This window comes from Lissotriton helveticus, chromosome 5_1 (assembly GCF_964261635.1).
Source record: "Lissotriton helveticus chromosome 5_1, aLisHel1.1, whole genome shotgun sequence".
Lineage (NCBI taxonomy): Eukaryota > Metazoa > Chordata > Amphibia > Caudata > Salamandridae > Lissotriton > Lissotriton helveticus.
Window position 1 is genome coordinate 1,425,437,708 of NC_136065.1, and position 18,533 is coordinate 1,425,456,240.

The window sequence follows — 18,533 nt, forward strand, 5'->3', positions numbered from 1 at the left end:
CTGGGCACACATACAGCCACACCCGAGCACTTCACAGGTCTTTAAAAGACCTTTTGCATATTAATGAGGCCTTGCTGTTGTTTCACCCCTTCTAATAGCCCCTGCAGCTCCACTCTGCATTTGCTTAAAGATTCAGCCCCACCCCGAAATTTGTTCTTAGCTTCCCCCGAAATTTGGCTCTAGTTGCGCCACTGGCAATGTTCCATAGTTTGACAAATGGGTAAATTCCTACAGAAGTATAGTTAGCTAACAATGTTGTGTAGAGAGCATCTGAAACAGGCAATGACTAAAAAGCAATAATTCTGGCTATAATGTATTAACATGCACAAATGCTCTTTGCATGCACAAACGCTGTGTAGCAATTTGAAGCCCGGCTTTTTGGCTTTGACGAAGCTGTTGAAAAAAGTAGCAAATTAGGATTTTTTTTAATAGAATGCATACAGGCTGTAAATAATGAAATGTGACCGTCTGAAGGTTGAGTTTACTCTTCAGATGTAAACTAGTTCCTTATGCCTTTCAATGTAAGTAGATCCTAGAGGGCAGAATGATACAATACAAACCCATACCATGAGACGCAAGAGCAATACTTCTCTAGGTGGAGCCAAAACCCACTCTGTTCATATTTAGGAATTATAAAGAATTGGTCAGCAGACAGCTGTGATATCCCTTCAATCACTTTTTCAAACAATGCACCCTCAAATTGGGAGGAGAGGGTGCTAGCCTGAAGTATTAATCATGACCACTATTTATTTCAGTACGGACCAACTCACTAACAGTAAAGGAAGCGTCGCTTGGCTTGTACAAGACTATTAAATAAAAAGTCCATGGACCAACATCAGCCAATAAGCTGGGCTACCAATAAAGATCTGAAAATATGCATCTACAAATTAGTTGGTTAAATAATTGCACGATTCAGGACCCAATGTGCCCGAGAAGCTGTCAGTGCTCTCTTGAACTGGATTTGGAAACTCACAGGGAGCCAGGAGATCGCTGTCAGAGGGTGACCTACATTATATAGTTTCCCTGTTTCACCATGGTCTTTCTTTGAGCTTTAATACAGACATATAATCAACTGGCAATTGAGGATGTTGAATGGATTGCACGGCTTTCTGGGGGATGGGGAAAAGGAGTTACCAGAACTGGTCAATTGTGCTGATCACCATCATGGAACACAGAATGTATCTGATGTCTACAGACAGCAATACTAACGTTACAAATGTTTCGCAGCGATGCTTAGCAGAACAGTACAGGCTTTCGGACACTGTCGTCGGCCTTTGTAGGACAGGGCCTGCTACACATGTTGCAGCTGTTCACGTGATGGCATTTCACAGAGGTGTTTCAGCAACAGTACATAAAGCACAACAAACTTTAAAGTGAAGGAACTGCTAATCCCACGAGGAATGTAGGCTGTGTGTGGTCCTATGTCTAAGTACCAAAACCCCATGAAGGATCAAGTTCTAGGCAGTAAACTCCTTTATGCATTGCCCTTTTTTTTTTAAATAAGGAGTGTTACCTTTGGCCCATTAGCAGTGGGATATACCCAACTGCACCTGAAAAACCATATCAGCCCTCTCTCGCACTGGACTGTTTAACTCTTGATTGCCTATGCAATTTGCTCATTCTGTAATTGGCTTGGCCTTTGACATTACTGGGAAGCTTCAAGGTTACAAAGAAGAGACACTTCCCTGATTAAATACCTATATGAAGTGGGGCTACTAAGAAAACAGAGATATCTAAAGTTATAGCCCTATAGAAATCCGAGCGGGTTATATCTATAAGTTCATTATTATTTTAGAGTTTATCCAGGAAATACAATTACTGAAATTGTCAGTTCAATTGAACTTCATACTTTGGGTATTGCAATTAAGTACACTATCGTATTAATAACTCAGCAAGCACTATTATTTTGACACTTGAAATCCTGTTCCTAGAGTTATGATACACTTAAACCCTAGAGGCTGATCCCCCACTATGCAAGATGTTTTATTGATTACATAGGTTTTGAGCCAAAGGGCTGTATATAGCACTTGTTCATGTATACAACTGTTTACAAAACAGGTCTTTTGGAGTACAGGTTGCACAAGTTATCTACAACAGATTTTTTAAAGGGCAGCATATGCACTTTTGAATTATCTCTTGACCTTATGGAGTTTAAACCTCATATTATTACTGTTCTCTTTTTAAATATTTCCTTCCTCTTCATTTTATTGATCCAGTATGTTAGCTTGTATATTGCTGTGTTTAATGCTGCTATATGCATACAAATGTTTAGAGCCTCAGTTCCACATTAGGCGTTGGTTGGACAGCACTGGAACAGTAAGAACTAGGATACGGTCTATACATCTACTATTCGTCCATAAACTTGTTTTGCATTCAATGTTTATATTATATTGTAATTGTATTATATCCATTGTTGTTTTATGGAATCAAATTTCCTAAATCAACATTTTAAACGAATGATATCTACCGAAAGCAATACTAACGTTTCGAATATTCTTGCAGCAATGCCTAGCAGAACAGTACAGGCTTTCGAACATTGTTGGCCCTTTTAGCACAGCGCCTGCTACACAACAGATGTTCATGCGATGGTGTTTCACAGAGGTGTTTCAGCAACAGTACCTAAAGCACACCAAACACTTGCCTGAAGGAACTGCTAATCACATGAGAAACGTAGGCTGTGTGGTTCTGCGTCTAAGTACCAAAATGCCATGAAGGATCTCATTCTAGGCAGCAAATTTGTTTGTGCATTGCCTTGTTTTTAGGTCTCGCCTACGCGGCGCGCATGTGCTTCATAGGAGACCTTTAGTAATGGATTCTGTCTTGGCCCTAAAAAAACGTGCACGCGTTGCATTGCTTTCAATGGCAACGTGTGCACGTTTGGCGATTCCCTTGTGGGAGCGAGGATTAAAACCATCTGTTTGTAATTAACAGATGGTTTCAAAGCTCGCTCCCGCAATGGAAACAGCCGCAGGCACACTTGTCTTAAGCAGCCTTCCTCCTCTCACTCACACCATCCAACGTCTCCTTAGAAGGCATCTCCGTCTGCATCCAAATGTGGCTCAAATTTGCCCCCGGAACTCTTCCTTTCATCAAGGCAAAAGGTGACACTATGGTTTCTGAGTTAGGTGTAGTGCGAAATTCCCACAATACATTTGTTACCTCCAACATACAGTCTAAACTATTTACCAATAACAATTGTATGTCTTCCTTAATTATTCTGTTGCAGCGCTCCACCAGGCCATTGCTCCTGGGGTGATATGACGTTGTGATGCGCTTATAATTATTCTGTTGCAGTGCTCCACCAGGCCATTGCTCCTGGGGTGATATGACGCTGTGATGCGCTTAATGCCAAAGCCCTTAAGGAATTCTTCAAATTCTAGGGAGACAAATAGACACCCATTATTGGAGATTAGCTCATCTGGCACACCTTCTGGCACACATTTTCTCAAATACAAATTCTCCAACATACTCGTCACTGCACAAGATATAATGTGATTTACAAACTCAACTTCTGGCTATCTAGAATGATAATCAATCACCACAATGCCATACTTGGCTTGACTGTTCCCTACACCTAAAGGACCAATTATATCTATGGCCAACTTGAACCAATCTTTATCGGGAACAGGGACTGCACTCATGCCACTAAGAATTGTCACCTTTGTTGTATCATTGGCCACAATATACACATATTCCCTGACAAAATGTTCCACCTCCCTTTCCATTCCAGCCCACCAAAACATGTCCCTCACTATCCACTTCATGGCCCTCATCCCTATATGACCTTCAAGCACCAAAGCCACCATTTTGGACTTCAAAAATGAGGAACAACTAGAACATCTGACAAACAAAAACTCCTTGACCACAGAGTTCAGGGCCAATATGTCTGTATCCATCCAACATGGCATCCAATATTCTGCCGATGGACATCCGTTCCTAACATAGGTCATTACTTGCTTTCAAGTTCTGTCCTGCTGCAAGGCTTCCATCCAATCCTGCTCAATAATAGCCTCCTGGACTGCAGTTGACAATTCATTGACCACAAGCTCAATCATCAGCCTTCCAAGATGTTTCACACTTCTGACTCTCAACTAGTAATCTCGAAAGGCAGTCAGTCATCACATCTTTAACACCAGGAATATACACCATCCGATAACAGTAATCCTGTAACCTGTACGGCCAATTAGCAATTCTCTGTGATGATCTACCCGCTCCTTTTGTAGTAAATCGATCAACCAACGGTTTCTGGTCCACTCGTACTTCAAATTCTCATCTCCACAAATACTGACGGAAACGATCTACTCCCCACCAGCAAACTAGCACCTCACTTTCTACCACAGAATAAGATCCTTCAGCACTCCTTTACATCAGCTTGCGAAAGTAATAACTTTGTCCTTTCAATTTCTTCTCTGCATTAAGCCTGCTGCCAACCCAGGCTGGTTGGCATCTGTGACCACAATGCTGAAATCCTTGGTATCAAATAGTTTAAGTGCAATGGCTTTGGCCACCACACCCTTAATGTCCTCAAATTCATGGTTACACTCCTCACCCCATACATATTTCTCACATTTCTTGAGGAGAGCATGCAAAGGCTGTGTTCTCTCAGCACATCTTGAAATGAATATTGCATAAAATTCCATAAGGCCCATAAAGAATCACAATTGGTACTTGCCTTCAGGAACAGGAGCGTCAACGATGGCCTTCAGCCAATTCTCCTTTGGTTCCACTCCTTGCGCAGGTCACTAGTGCCCTAAATAATCCAGAGTTTCCACTCCACAATTAAATTTTTATGTCTTCAACTTAACACCCTTCTCCAAAATCGTTAATACCTGAGCCACTTTCCTGTCATGCTCAGTTTTGTTCTCCACATACACCAACAGATCGTTTTGGAAGTAGGTAGCTCCCCCACTCCTCTAAACATAGTATCTATTAAGCGCTGAAAAAAGCAGATGCAGAGGCCAAACCAAAAGATATACTCTATGAAATGGAAGGCTCCTTCAGGGATGGTAAAGGAAGTTGAATGTCAAACTTTCTGACCGTCGATGGCCTGGTGGTAAGCAGATGCCATATCCAAGGTAGAAAATACTTTGGCTCCTTTTACCAAGCGAAGCATCTGAGTGATGTTGGGTAAGGGATGCCTGTTGTTTTAAGAGGGGTCTGTCTTGCCAAATTCAAGCTGTTCCTGGCATTTCGATGCTGCAATCAAGCCTGTTTCAAGTAAAGGCAAATGGTACAGCGCTTGCTATGTGTACATGCCACAGCAGCACCATCTTGTGTCTCGAGCAGCTTCAAGGTGGCAAACGGTACATCGCTCACATCGCTCACTACATGCACTGTGACGTGCACGTCACAACGGCCGCCATCTTATGCACTAGGACACGCAGCTGCCTGCTTGCTGGTTTGTACGTCACTTGGTGGCCATATTGGGCTCGATGGGAGCCTATTAACCACAATTGTCACCTCGCTGTAGCTATTATTCAGGAAATTTCAGAGTATATTCGGTGACGCACACACCTTACAGAATAATCACAATGTCTTGGCATTAAGTGCATTTGGTGATGCATACACCTTGATGTGAATATTACTATTATTGAAAAGGCAAAAAGTTTCAGCCGTTGTGTATGACAGTTATCGATTTACAGCCAATTTTAAAACCTTCTTCTACAGCATTACAGCTGTGTACTCAGTGATGCACACACCCTATACATCTGTCTCATCCAGGAAACAGCTACCCCTGGCACAGGCATTCAGTGGTGCGCACACCTAGTATGTTGGCATAGTGGCATGTGGATATTGTGCATCACTGTGTGTTGTGCTCTACTGAACTACAAACTATAACAACCTTGCATCAGTAACGTACACTTTAAGCATTACATGTGATGTTAAGGTGGTTGATGAAATCATACTTGTAATACTTATATATTTTGGGCAGGTTTGCAACACTTTTTGGGAACATGCAGCGAAATATAATTCCTCCATCTTCATTTCTTCATAGTCCTGGCCATCCTTCCATAGATTGGGAACAATGGAAGACGGTTTTGAGTCTTACTAGGATGCTATTGAGGGGGATGATTTTACTCACATAAAGAACTTTGCGTTATTGAAACATTATTTGGGTCCGGAAGGGTGGTAAATATTAAAGCATCTTCCAGGCCGGACTGTATTGGGTGAAGAGGATGTGAAATATGAATATGTGTCTTAATGTAAAATGTTGGATGTGAGGTTTAAACCCCATAAAAATGTGGTTCTAGAAAGACCCAAATTATACAAACGACATCAATTGCCTGGTGAATCTGTGGAAAGTTACATGGGTTCTCTAAGAACTTTAGCATCGACATGTGAATACAAAGACTTTGAAGACGAATTGATCAGGTATCAAGTAGTAGAGCATAATTATAACAGAAAGGTTCAAATAGTTGTACTAACCACTCCCAATTTAACTTTGAACAAGGCATTAGAATTAGCTGCAGGCATTGAAAGCACTGCATCTGGTATGGAGCAAATGTCTGTATCCAAATCATCTAAAGAGTAGAGGCCAAGTTGGGAACCAAAGACAGGTGCAAAGTCAAATCTAAGAATCTGAAATGTTACAGGCGTGGGAGTGCCAATCATTTGGAAAACACTACTTTTTGTACTGCTATTGGCAAATGGTATGCAATTTGAAAGAAAAATGGGCAGTTTGCTAAAGTATGTAAGTCTAAAGGGAAGAAGAAGGAAAACGAAAGAGAAAAAGTTGTCAGTGCTGTGGATGATTCTAGAACCTAAGAATCGAGTGATGAAAGTGTTATTCAGTACGTCAAAGAACAGATTCCAAAATTGAACAAAAATGTTTTGCTTGCAGATGTCTCCAGGGTTAGGAGACCTTATTGTCCGGTGGATGTGGATGTTGGAGAGAGAGAGGGAGAGCGCTCAAGAGAGAGAGAGTGTGTATATATATATATATATATATGCCGATCACTACGAAATAAATATGCACTGAAATTGAACCAGCATCAAGTTTTATATATATATATATATATATATGGTCCAGTTGAAGGTTAATTGTAGCCGAAACGCGTAGGCCGTCCTATTCATGCACGTTTTGCACATGGTGTTTGAAAATAAATAATTTATACAATCCAACCTGCTGTTGTGCCGTGACTTCCGCTGAGAGAAGAAAGGAGGAGAGAGGTTCGAAGGAATATATATATATATATATATATATATATATATATATATATATATATATATATATATATATATATATATATATATATATATGCAAAAAAGGAGAGAACTCTGGGTAGGTCTCAGTTTAGGTGGAAAGCAGCTCCTTTACAGCACTCTCAACACCAGCGACACTCTAGATCTGCTCACCTCAAATGTCTGTTTTTCTATCAAAGTTTTTAAGCATAGGATTAGACAGTGCTATCCATGCCGAGATAGAAAATGACAAAGTCTTTCACCATTTAAACAGCAAAGTCTTTAAGCATAGGACTAGTACAGCGCAGTCCTTGCTGAGCTGTCAAATAACAAAAGCCATTTATCACTCCAGGCACAATATTACAGCTTTGAATTGGTAAAATACCAACTCAAGCCAACCTGAAATGATTAAAAGCAACCCCTGACACAGTGTTTCGCTCTAATTAGAGCTCTTCAGAGAGGTATAGCTTTGTCCAGACACAAGGGAGCACCCAGTATTAAGTCAAAACAAAACCCTTTCAGGCATAGAGTGACGCATAAATTATGCAAAAAAGAAGGAGAGAACTCTGGGTAGGTCTCAGTTTAGGTGGAAAGCAGCTCCTTTACAGCACTCTCAACACCAGCGACACTCTAGATCTGCTCACCTCAAATGTCTGTTTTTCTATCAAAGTTTTTAAGCATAGGATTAGACAGTGCTATCCATGCCGAGATAGAAAATGACAAAGTCTTTCGCCATTTAAACAGCAAAGTCTTTAAGCATAGGACTAGTACAGCGCAGTCCTTGCTGAGCTGTCAAATAACAAAAGCCATTTATCACTCCAGGCACAATATTACAGCTTTGAATTGGTAAAATACCAACTCAATATATATATATATATCCCCCAAGATAAGATGCACTCACAGGAAGAATTTATTTTAAGTCCACATAGCAAAGTAAGCTCTTGCCTAACGCGTTTCGGGGTGACCCCCTTCCTCAAAGGCAACTTGTGACCAGCGCAGCACACGTTGCTTCCCATTTTTTCCTCATTTAAATATCATCACGCTCAGGTGAGCGATTTGGTTGTTACCAAGAATTCTGGGACTGGAAATCCAAGTACTCCCCAAGTGGGTTGCTGGCACCAGACACCGTGGAAATGTCCTTTTTGCTGACGAAACTAACAAAAGGATTGCTCCCAAATGCTTGTGACATCTCCTGTTCCACACATTGCCGCCCTAGTCAAGGCAGCTGCAGACCCACTTTCACTCGCGGTGGTGTCATTTTACCACCGGGCCAGCCATATTAATGGAAAGAAACGAGTTGACCCAAGATAAGATGCACTCACAGATAGAATTTTTTTTTCATGTGACAATCCAAGTAAGTCCACATGGCAAAGCAAGCTCTTGCCTAACGCGTTTCGCATTACAAATATGTATGGGGTGAGGAGTTTAACCATGAGTTTGAGCATATCAACAGTGTGGGGGCTAAAGCCATTCCACTCAAACCATTTGATACCAAGGATTGCAGCATTGAGGTCACACATGTCAGCCAGGTTGGGTTGGAGGTAGTCTTAATGCAGAGGAGAAATGGAAAGGACAAATTGCTGCTTTTGCAAGTCGAAGTCTAAGGGGTGCTGAAGCATCTTATTCTGTGGTAGAACGTAAGTTGAGGTGTTAGCTTGCTGGTGGGGAGTAGATCACTTCTGTGGGTATTTGTGGGGATCAGAATTTGAAGCACAAGTGAACCACAAACCATTGTTCGATCTATTTATAAAAAAAGGAGCTGATAAATCCTCATCGAGAATTGCTAATTGGCCGTACAGGTTACAGGATTACTGTTATTGAATGGTGTATATTCCTGATATTAAAAATGTGATGGCTGACTGCCTTTCGAGATTACTCTTACTAGTTGAGAGTCATAAGTGGGGAAACATCTTGGAAGGCTGATAATGAGACTGTGGTCAATGAATTGTCAAGTGCATTCCACAATGCTATCATTGAGCATGACTGGATGGAAGCCTTACAGAAAGACAGTACTTTAAAGCAAGTAAATACTTAAAAGGAACAAGTGGTAAAATCGGATGCCATGTTGGATGTGTACAGACATATTAACCCTGAAAACTCTGTGGTCAAGGGGTTCTTCTATAGGCCAGATTTCTAGTTGTTCCCGAGAATTTGAAGTCCAAAGTGGTGGCTTTAGTACATGAAGGACATATAAGGATGAGGGCCAATCAAAGGAGAGTGAGGGGCATTTTGTGGTGGCCTGGAATGGACAGGGAGGTAGAACAGTTTGTCAGGGAATGTGTGTATTGTGTGGCCAGTGATAAAACACAGGTGACAATTCCTAGTGGTATGAGTGCAGTCCCTGTTCCTGATAAAGCATGGTCCACATTGGCCATAGTTAGTTATAATTGTTCCTTTAGGTGCCAGATGAACTCACTCTGATAATGGGAAACAATTTGTCTCCCTGGAGTTTGAAGAATTCTTTAAGGGGTTTGGGATTAAGCACATCATAACGTCATTATATCTCCCCAGGAGCAATTGTCTGGTGGAGCGTTGCAACAGAGTAATTATTGAAAACATACAATAGTCATTGGTAAATGGTTTAGACTGGATTTTGGAGGTAAAACATTTATTGTGGGCAATTCGCACTACTCCTAACTCAGAAATCAAAGTGTCACCTTGAGTCTTTATGAAAGGAAAAGTTCCGGGGTCAAAATGTAACCGCATTTGGATGCAGAAGGAGTTGCCTTCGAAGGAGACGTTGAATGGTGTGAGTGAGAGGAGGAAGGCTGCTTAAGACAAGTGTTCCTGCGGCTGTTTCCCTTAACCCATTGAGCCATCTACATAAAATATAAATCTATGACCTGCATGTTACAACCTATGCTTTGTAGCAGGCACGCTAACACTGGCATAGGGGAAATTAATAGGGTCCCACTGCAGAATGTGCTGAGGGGCAACTGCACCTATCCTGCAGTTATTTACAAGACTAGGCTGACTGGGGGCGTCTGAAGGGTGGCGCCACACCTACACATCTCCATCTGTACTATTTCATGGTGAGTCAGTCCTTAGACTAGACACACACAGATCTCTCAGGCAAGTGCATTAACCATCGGAGTTATCTTACGAATATTATATCGGCGACCTTGGTAGGAACACAAAGATCTCTGCAGCAGGGACCTTAACCTGGTAACCTATTTCAAACTGTTGTGACCAATTAAATAAAACACAACAGATATACTATCACATGTATTCTGCTTGCCAATTCCTCTGGAGGGCAGAGTTTTTGACAAGATAAAAGTATACACGGGCTGTTGGACTTTGCTCCACATAACTCCACTAGTTGTGAACACGCCTCTTATCTGTTTTCACCCCCTTACTCGCAAAGACATGCCAACGTGGAGTATATTTTTTTCATGTTTCAGCATTGACACACATTATAGGTTCAAACATCCCAATTTGCAAAATAATATTGGCTACAAGGCCAGAATTGGCTGAAGATATCACACATGACCTAGAGGCCCGTGGCAGATAATACTATGTCATACAACTATATAGGCCACTTCAAAAACTGTGCTTGGTTAAGGGCAAAACGAAAATTAGGCTCTAACTACATTTTGTGATGATTCACACTCTCTTTCACATCATGCATTAAACCAAGCACTGACAATACCGCTTTTTTGGCCTTTGTATTGTGAAAAAATGTATACCACATCTTTCTAATGCACAACACAGGCACAGCATGCGGGGAAGCAGTATATGCTTCCCTAAAATAAGGAATAGGTAAAGGACAGTGGGCAGTAGCAGGAGGAAAGGGCACTAGGGTTTCTCTCACACATAGAGAACTGGTACAACACCAGGAGCAACCGTGCAAGCGTCTCTTCCTCACAGAATAGATACAACTGGAGCATCAACAGTGCAAGTGTCTTGCTCTCACATAAAAGGTACAGATTGGGCAACAGGCGTAGGCATGAACCTTCCCTACAGAACAGGTACAATCGAACAACAGTAGTGAAAGCTGTCCTCTCACAAAGACAGATGGAAATGAGACAAACAGTGCAAGCTTTGCTTTCTCGAAAACCATACAACATGTCCCCAACAAACAAGCCTCCCTGTCTCACAGTAGACAGCACAAACCTCTCTTCCGTGCAGAACAGATTCAGCACATCATCAGTAGTGCAAGTATACATCGATTACAGAACGTGTACAGTTAAGGTATAAGTGGCATGTAGTTCACACAGAGAGCCCTGGAGAAGGTGTGTAATCTACTGAGCTTAGAGTATGGGTGAATGAGTGAGTGAGCCTGTGAGTGCCGCCACAATTTGCACTTAGATGACTTCGCATGTCAGCACACTTGCTGCCACTCTCGGTTATACCTCCTGCCTTGACTTGTGATGCTTTCAGTGATGTTTCTCTCATAACCTGCAAGTCCTCCTGTAATAACCGTTGTCACACTGTTGTTCTAGCCTCCAGTCTTGCTCCCGTCACGGTGATCCACCTGCTGCCAGCGACCTCACAGGCTAGCCCTGCCATACCCATGCAGGGATGTTCCCTTCTTGTGGTGTGAAAGGAGCAAGAGCCAGAGGTCGGTGCCCAGAGCAGCCATTTCAAGACAAAATGGCAAAAACTAAAAAACGATGGTTCTATGTTCTAACTCCTGCATCGCCCTTTGTGCTCGCTCTATTTGCCTATCACTATTAGATATTCCTTTACCTCGCTCAATCAAATCTCTTTTGCTCCCCCCCCCACCCCCCCTTCATGCTTACTTCTTTGGCATTCAGTCACCTTACTTTTCTCAATCACTTCTCATTTTTCTTATCTTTTCACCTTCTCCTCTTAGCCTTGCCTCCCTCGCTAACAGCCTTTTGTTTTTCTCTCTTCTCTCTACCTTATCCCATACTCTCTTTTTACAGTCTTCTCATTTATTCCACTTACTGACCCATTTTATCATCTACCTCCTTTTACCTCCTCCTATCACATAACTATTTATGGGACATGGCACGGGCACGGAAGTCTGGTTAGTAGACCTGTGTACTCTGAGTCGAAAAAGCAGAAGCTTGAATGCAAAAACTTGGGGGTGATCATACAAAAAGAGACATTTCCCTACACCTTGCTTTCTCACAAGTCCTCTTACTCTCATCTCACTAAGACTGACATGATTTCTCAATGAAGCACTTCTCATCGTACATCCTTCCTTCCTTCTTTCGTTCCCTATTTTCTCTTGCAAACTCTTCTTACTTTCCCTTCTCACACACCTTAACCTACCTTATCAGTGCTTAATTTGAGCCGGGGTTGCAGGTGGGACCCACCAACATTTATTTTATAGCACTGGCACATATTTTCCCTCAGACTTACACAGAGAAAAAGGGAGAAACACACAAAAGGAGGAAGATAAAGGCAGAACAAATTGTTACAAAGGGAGAAAGCCGTGAACGAGAACATACAGGGATGAGTTTGAGTGGCAGGGAGTATCTGCTGGTGGCTTATAGATGCATGAGTGGGAATAGAGACTCTGCAGTCTTGCTATTCAGCTCCACGACATGGGGCAGCACTAGTGACCACTTGTGAGCAAACGTTTGGGCCCCGGCACTTAATATTTTACAAATTAAGCACTGTACTTAATACTCTAGTCTGTCTTAGCTCATGTCTTTCTCTCATGCTTTTCACAAGCACTTTCAATTCTTCACTCACACAAAAGCACACACACAAGGATGCTTTTATGCTGACAAGGACCAGTGCAAAAAAAGTATCATTGTTCAAAATTACACAGATGGAAATAAAGCAGTGTACCACAATTGAACAAAATACCAGCGTGATAGTCACTTCCGACAGGGATATTTAGCCGTGAAAAGTAACAAAATGAAGATCTGGGTCACTTACAAACTGTTGGACTTTGGTTGCAGTAGCGGTACCTGTTGGGCGCCACCGCCTGAAAGCCTGCGTTTAAGGCAGGCACACAAGAGGCAACCACTTGTAGAAGGTTTTGAAAGCACATGCACCAGCCGCCACCTGGCCTCTGTCCTGCACCGATTCACACTGCTGAGAGCGGCCTCTGCTTCAGAGTTTCCTGAAGAGAGTATTACATACTTGTGCCGTCGTGGTGGAGTCAATGGCACTCCATAGGTTCTGCCGTGTTTAAGTAATAAGGCAAGCTTTCTGTAGTGCTCTGTGTATGGGGTGGACTCTGGTGCTCTTGAGTGTGGTGATGTCGTTAGCTGAAATGAAGTCCTTATTCTGGAAGAATTGAGCTCTTGTGCAGTCTGTGCACACTGACACACATGAGCATCGTCTCAATAGGCACTCCACGGGAGGTTCTGCTGAATTCATGCTTTGGACTTTCCAGAGACAGAAACATCCATGTTTAGGTTGCAACAGCACCACATAGCGGTTAGTTCGCTAAAAGGCACAACTGAGGGCAAGACAGCCAACCCCTTAGACTGATGATGTACAGAATAGTAAAGTTCAGTTCAGAAAATGTTATTTCGGCCAATATAAAGTGAATGCTGGTGGCTGAGTTTAGACGAACAACAGGTTTCGTTGTTATCTTTCGTATTTCCTCAATACAACGTAAGCAAAAAAGAAAAACAAAAACAGAAAGTGAAATAACCAAGGCAGGCCGATTCGCAAAACCTTTGTGGAGTCGAAGTGAACTTACAACCAGAGCTGTGAGGCCATACTAATGAAAGACAAGGCACTATGTAAATCACCCCCTAGAATAAGATACAACCATAAAAGTGAATTTCACAGTCGTAATTCCCAAACCCCGAACCCTTAATCAGTATTTACTAAATATTCAGACTGGAAATTCCCACTAATACTTCAGAAAATCCGCAAAGTTGGATATGTTGAAAGTTGAGTGAAGTGCTACATTGCCACACTAATGGTAGAACATGCCATACAATTGCCAATGACATATCAAATTCCGTGGATTGGGAATAGAGAATGTTGAAGAAACTCACAAAACAAACTTTGTAGTAATCAAGACATTTCCATTTGCTGTTCCCATCCTATTTCACATGCAGCTATGTTCCTAAAATGCTTAATAATGGGCAGAGCGCTGTAAAGACTTCTAAGCCAGTTAGACAACCACATCACCAACTTCCACCTGCTGGGTTCCTGGCAGGACATAGTACGGAATCGGCTATGACCCACATAGTAGATGACGCTCTAAGAATCCTAGACCAGAACGAAACCTGCCTACTTATCCTGCTTGACATATTTTGGGCCTTTGACATTGTCAAACATGATAATCTTCTAGATCTCCTGCAATACAGAATGGGCCTATCGGGGTCAGTTCTAAACTGGTTTACCTCTTTCCTTCTGAATAGATCCCAAAGGTTCAAGGTCAACCAATCTCTGTCCACAACCGTCCTTGTCACATTAGGAGTTCCTAGGGATACTCCCTTTCACCTACACTGTTCAATCTATTCATGGAGCCGCTCACTGAGATTCTCGACTCATCAAATTTCCACTTTCACATGTACGCAGACGGCATGCAACTATACCTAAAGATAAGTTCTCCAGAAGACATCAAATCTCTCAATCTAACTTTACAAAATACTCAGGCATGGTTGACTGAAAACCACCTCAAAGTAAACGCCCTCAAAACTGAATTCTTACTAATCACCCCACCCAATCAGCCATCCAACATACACGAATGGCTTAAACAACTTACAGCGTTCAACTGCCAACCTCTTATAATTGATTCAGCAAAATCTCTGGGAGTAACTCTGGACAGTAACCTAAACATGCAAAAACACATCAGTGCCGCAGTAAAAGGAGAAAACTTTCAGATGAGCACTCTGAAAAAATTAAAACCCTTCCTCCCAGTAAACGACTTCAATCTGGCAGTCAAAGAGCTAGTAATTCCCAGACTAGATTATGGTAGGGCAACTCTCTGTGGACTCCCTAGATCTACAACTACCCCCCTAAGAGCATCACTTAACTCAGCGACCAGGCTCATCAAAGGCTCCAAAAGAAATAGCCACATCTCCCGGGACTTCAAAGCGCTCAATTGGCTACCCTTCGAAGCAAGAATTCAATTAAAAATTGCTTGCATGACGCATAAAGCCATCCATAACAACACACCAAGTTATCTGGCCCAGAAACTGGAGCTTTCATGTGGAAACAGATCATCCAGGAGTGCCAGCAACCTTCTTCTAAAGCCTCAAAGATTTACCAAGAAGAAAACATATGACCAAGCTTTCTCTGGTATGGCTCCAAGGATTTGAATGCACTACCCCCAGAAACCAGACTTAACCCCTCATCTGCCTACTTCCAAAAAAGTAAAATCTCTTCTTATGTCGAAATGTACTTAAATATTGATGATGACTCTTAGAACAACCAGTTGGAACATAAGCTTTATTTCTAAATTACTATGTTTCGTTTGTACATGGTCTCCTTTGGTTTTTCTACCACTCTTGTAAAGCGCTCTGATACCCGCTAGGATCATGTTCGCGCTATATAGCACCTTCAAAATAAAAATAAAATAAATAAATAAACCGCCACATATTTTCGTAGGGGGTTAGAAGTAGCCCTTTCTACACCTGGCAACATGTTTTTCATATGGACAAACAAGGTGAAATAAGCGATACATGTATCATGGATATTTGTAAAGCGTCCCATTTTCCTTTGGTTAGACCACACGTCACAACAACAATCTGTAGGAGTAAATATATTAAAGTAGAAGTATGCCTGGAAATCCACGACTTCCACAAATTTGTGAGGCATACTCTTAAATATTTTGTTCATTTCGGGAAAGTAGGAAATCTATATAAGAAATAGGTGAACAAATACACGACGTGCATGTCTTCTGTGTGAATTTGTCCCAGTATTCATTTTATTGAGCAAAGAATGATTTTACAACTTGGCCACAGAGTGGCACTGTGGTCCAATATAAAGTTAAAAGCTTTAGATCTCGCAAAATAAAACATTTCGAAACGCGAGTGTATTTCTCTAAATAAGGCTTATTACCCTAACAAAGCGTTGAAAATGGTATTACATATTTAGAAAAAAATTGACATTCTTCCTCATTTTCTTTCAAGTCTTCCTCTATTCTGTTTGAACCCACTGCTTGATCAGTGGGTGCTAATTGGATACCTTCTAATGCCATCACAGGCTACGTTTAGCAAATTAAAAATCGCATTTCTAAGTATCAACAACTTTTTCTTTGTGATTCAGAATAAGAACATCTTGTGATTTGGTGACCAGAAAATGTACTTTTTTTTAACTATGATGTGAACACGGGAGCAGCTAGAATCACTTCGGGAGCAGTGGGATAAAGGGGGGGAGGAATGGAGGGAAGAGGGCGGGTGGCATCTTCAGAGTGAGGGCCCCTCTCTCTGTTCCAGTGCTATGCAATACACAGGGCGAGTCGTGTCTCTGGACAAAAAGTGGTGAGCACTGCATTTTTAAAGCACATTTGGCAGAAACACTGTTCACAGTAAAACAGGATTATTTTAAATATTTAAGGCTGAGGTGGGGTTGAGGTTTTCCCTCACATAATTTTAGCACAATGATGGCAAATGATTTATGTTAACACACATGGGGCCAGCAGGCCTAGTGCGGTGTGGAATGTCAGATGGCGGTCTATGGCACAAATGCGGTAAATAGCACATTCTGAACACACTGTGCCAGGTCCATCAACATATTAAGACATGAGAATAAAAAACACGTTTCAAAAGTATTTGAACATTCTTGCCCCATAGAAAGTTTTAGAAAATAGCAAATCGGGCAGTGTAAACACATTTCTTAGACATTGTACAGTTTGTGCTGCATCTTCCAGCACACAATATTTTGTGTTATTTGCAGGATAGGATGTTGGTATAGGAGACCTCTTTTTTGCTGTCAGGGGAGGACACCTTAGGACACCTCCCGCCCAAGATGTAGGACATATAGAATGCTTAATCTTTATTCGGCTGTACTCTGTATTCCAACTCTCATCATATATTGTTGTCTGAAATGTAACCCACGTTTCGAAAGAATTGCTATAGCACCATGCATGAAGCTCAGAAAGCTGATGGGAGGAATGCCTGCAATAAGTCTAACCATCGTCAGTCGTTCAAGGTAGCATTCCAACCTATCGTTCATTTGCCCACCATGCCACCTCAGTTTGGACCCAGCCATATACAAATCAGTCCTGACACAGTTCCAATAGGGATAGTCCACCCCAAACTACCAGGCCAGGCCCTCCGTGAACCAGAACAAAAACACTCCAATACCGTTTCCCCCCTGATTGTTGCTCGTCGGTCGGGTGTAGCATGGTTCCAGTGAAATACTGAGCATGGGACCCATGTGTGGACATACCTTTGCCACTGAGGGACACACGTCAATCACAGAGAAGGGCAGAAACTGAGCACCCAAGACTGGCTATACGTGCTAATCTCAAACCACACATGGACGTCAATTTGGATTTACCAGAGGTACCAGCCCTTGCTACCTCTCGCGCCAAAGGGGTTAGAAAGGAAGTCGCAAGATAGAAGTAAACACAGCTCTAAAAATCCTCTTTGCTTTCTTTTACCACTCACTTGCACGTTACACGTTAATTGAGAGGTCCTGACGAAAGCCCCCCCATTTTTTTAGTGGGCTGAAACATTGACCACCTTTGGATAAATATAAGGCTCCACATAGTACCAGTTATCCACTCGTTTTTAATTATACCCTGGATCACCAAGAGTAAATTTAACAGGTAGTATCCAGAGGCATTTTTTACATTCACTTCCACTTCATCACACTCACTAACACTTCAAAAACCTGCTCCACTGTAAACAGGTGTCGTAGCACAGCTGAGTAGCATTCGGCTACTCAGCTGGGACCCAATGATGAAGCATGACACCAACTAGGTTGGTGTGCGAGGGTTTTACTAAAACACCTATGAGATGCCAGATATTTTCGTGACATTCAGTCTTACATTAGTGGCCGTCTTAGTTGGTTGTTTCTTAATCATATACCACATGTGTGGGGCAACTGGTGATCCATTAGCGGTGAAATACATGTGATGGCACTTTGACTATTGCCATTTTTGTGCATGAGCACCCAGTACAAAAATGTTACCCAAACTGGCCACATACCTATTGCAAAGGGACACTTTTTGAGTGGTTGGCCCCCATTATTTCATTTTTATTTGAGACTCACCTGCTAGTAATTTTGAACTCTAACCCTGGGACAATGCTATCCAGTGCCCAATGTAAGTGATCTGATCCCTAGTTGAAATGGGCATAGGACCCCAGTTGGCATATTTATGTTTACTATAAGGTCATTGTGTTATGGTATGGAATAATGATATGCCACATATAGACCGAAGCACTAAATTGTGCCAGTCACATTGGGACCCTGAAAACATAACACAGGCCTCAAATGAAGGTTGGTCCCCTGCA

General features: G+C 42.0%; 1 protein-coding gene across 3 annotated transcripts in view; it reads right to left on the minus strand.

Annotated features, from left to right (window-relative positions):
• MAGI3 (membrane associated guanylate kinase, WW and PDZ domain containing 3) overlaps positions 1-18,533 on the minus strand; it is a 1,411,302-nt gene that overhangs the window by 9,429 nt on the left and 1,383,340 nt on the right. The gene's annotated exons all lie outside the window — the stretch shown is intronic.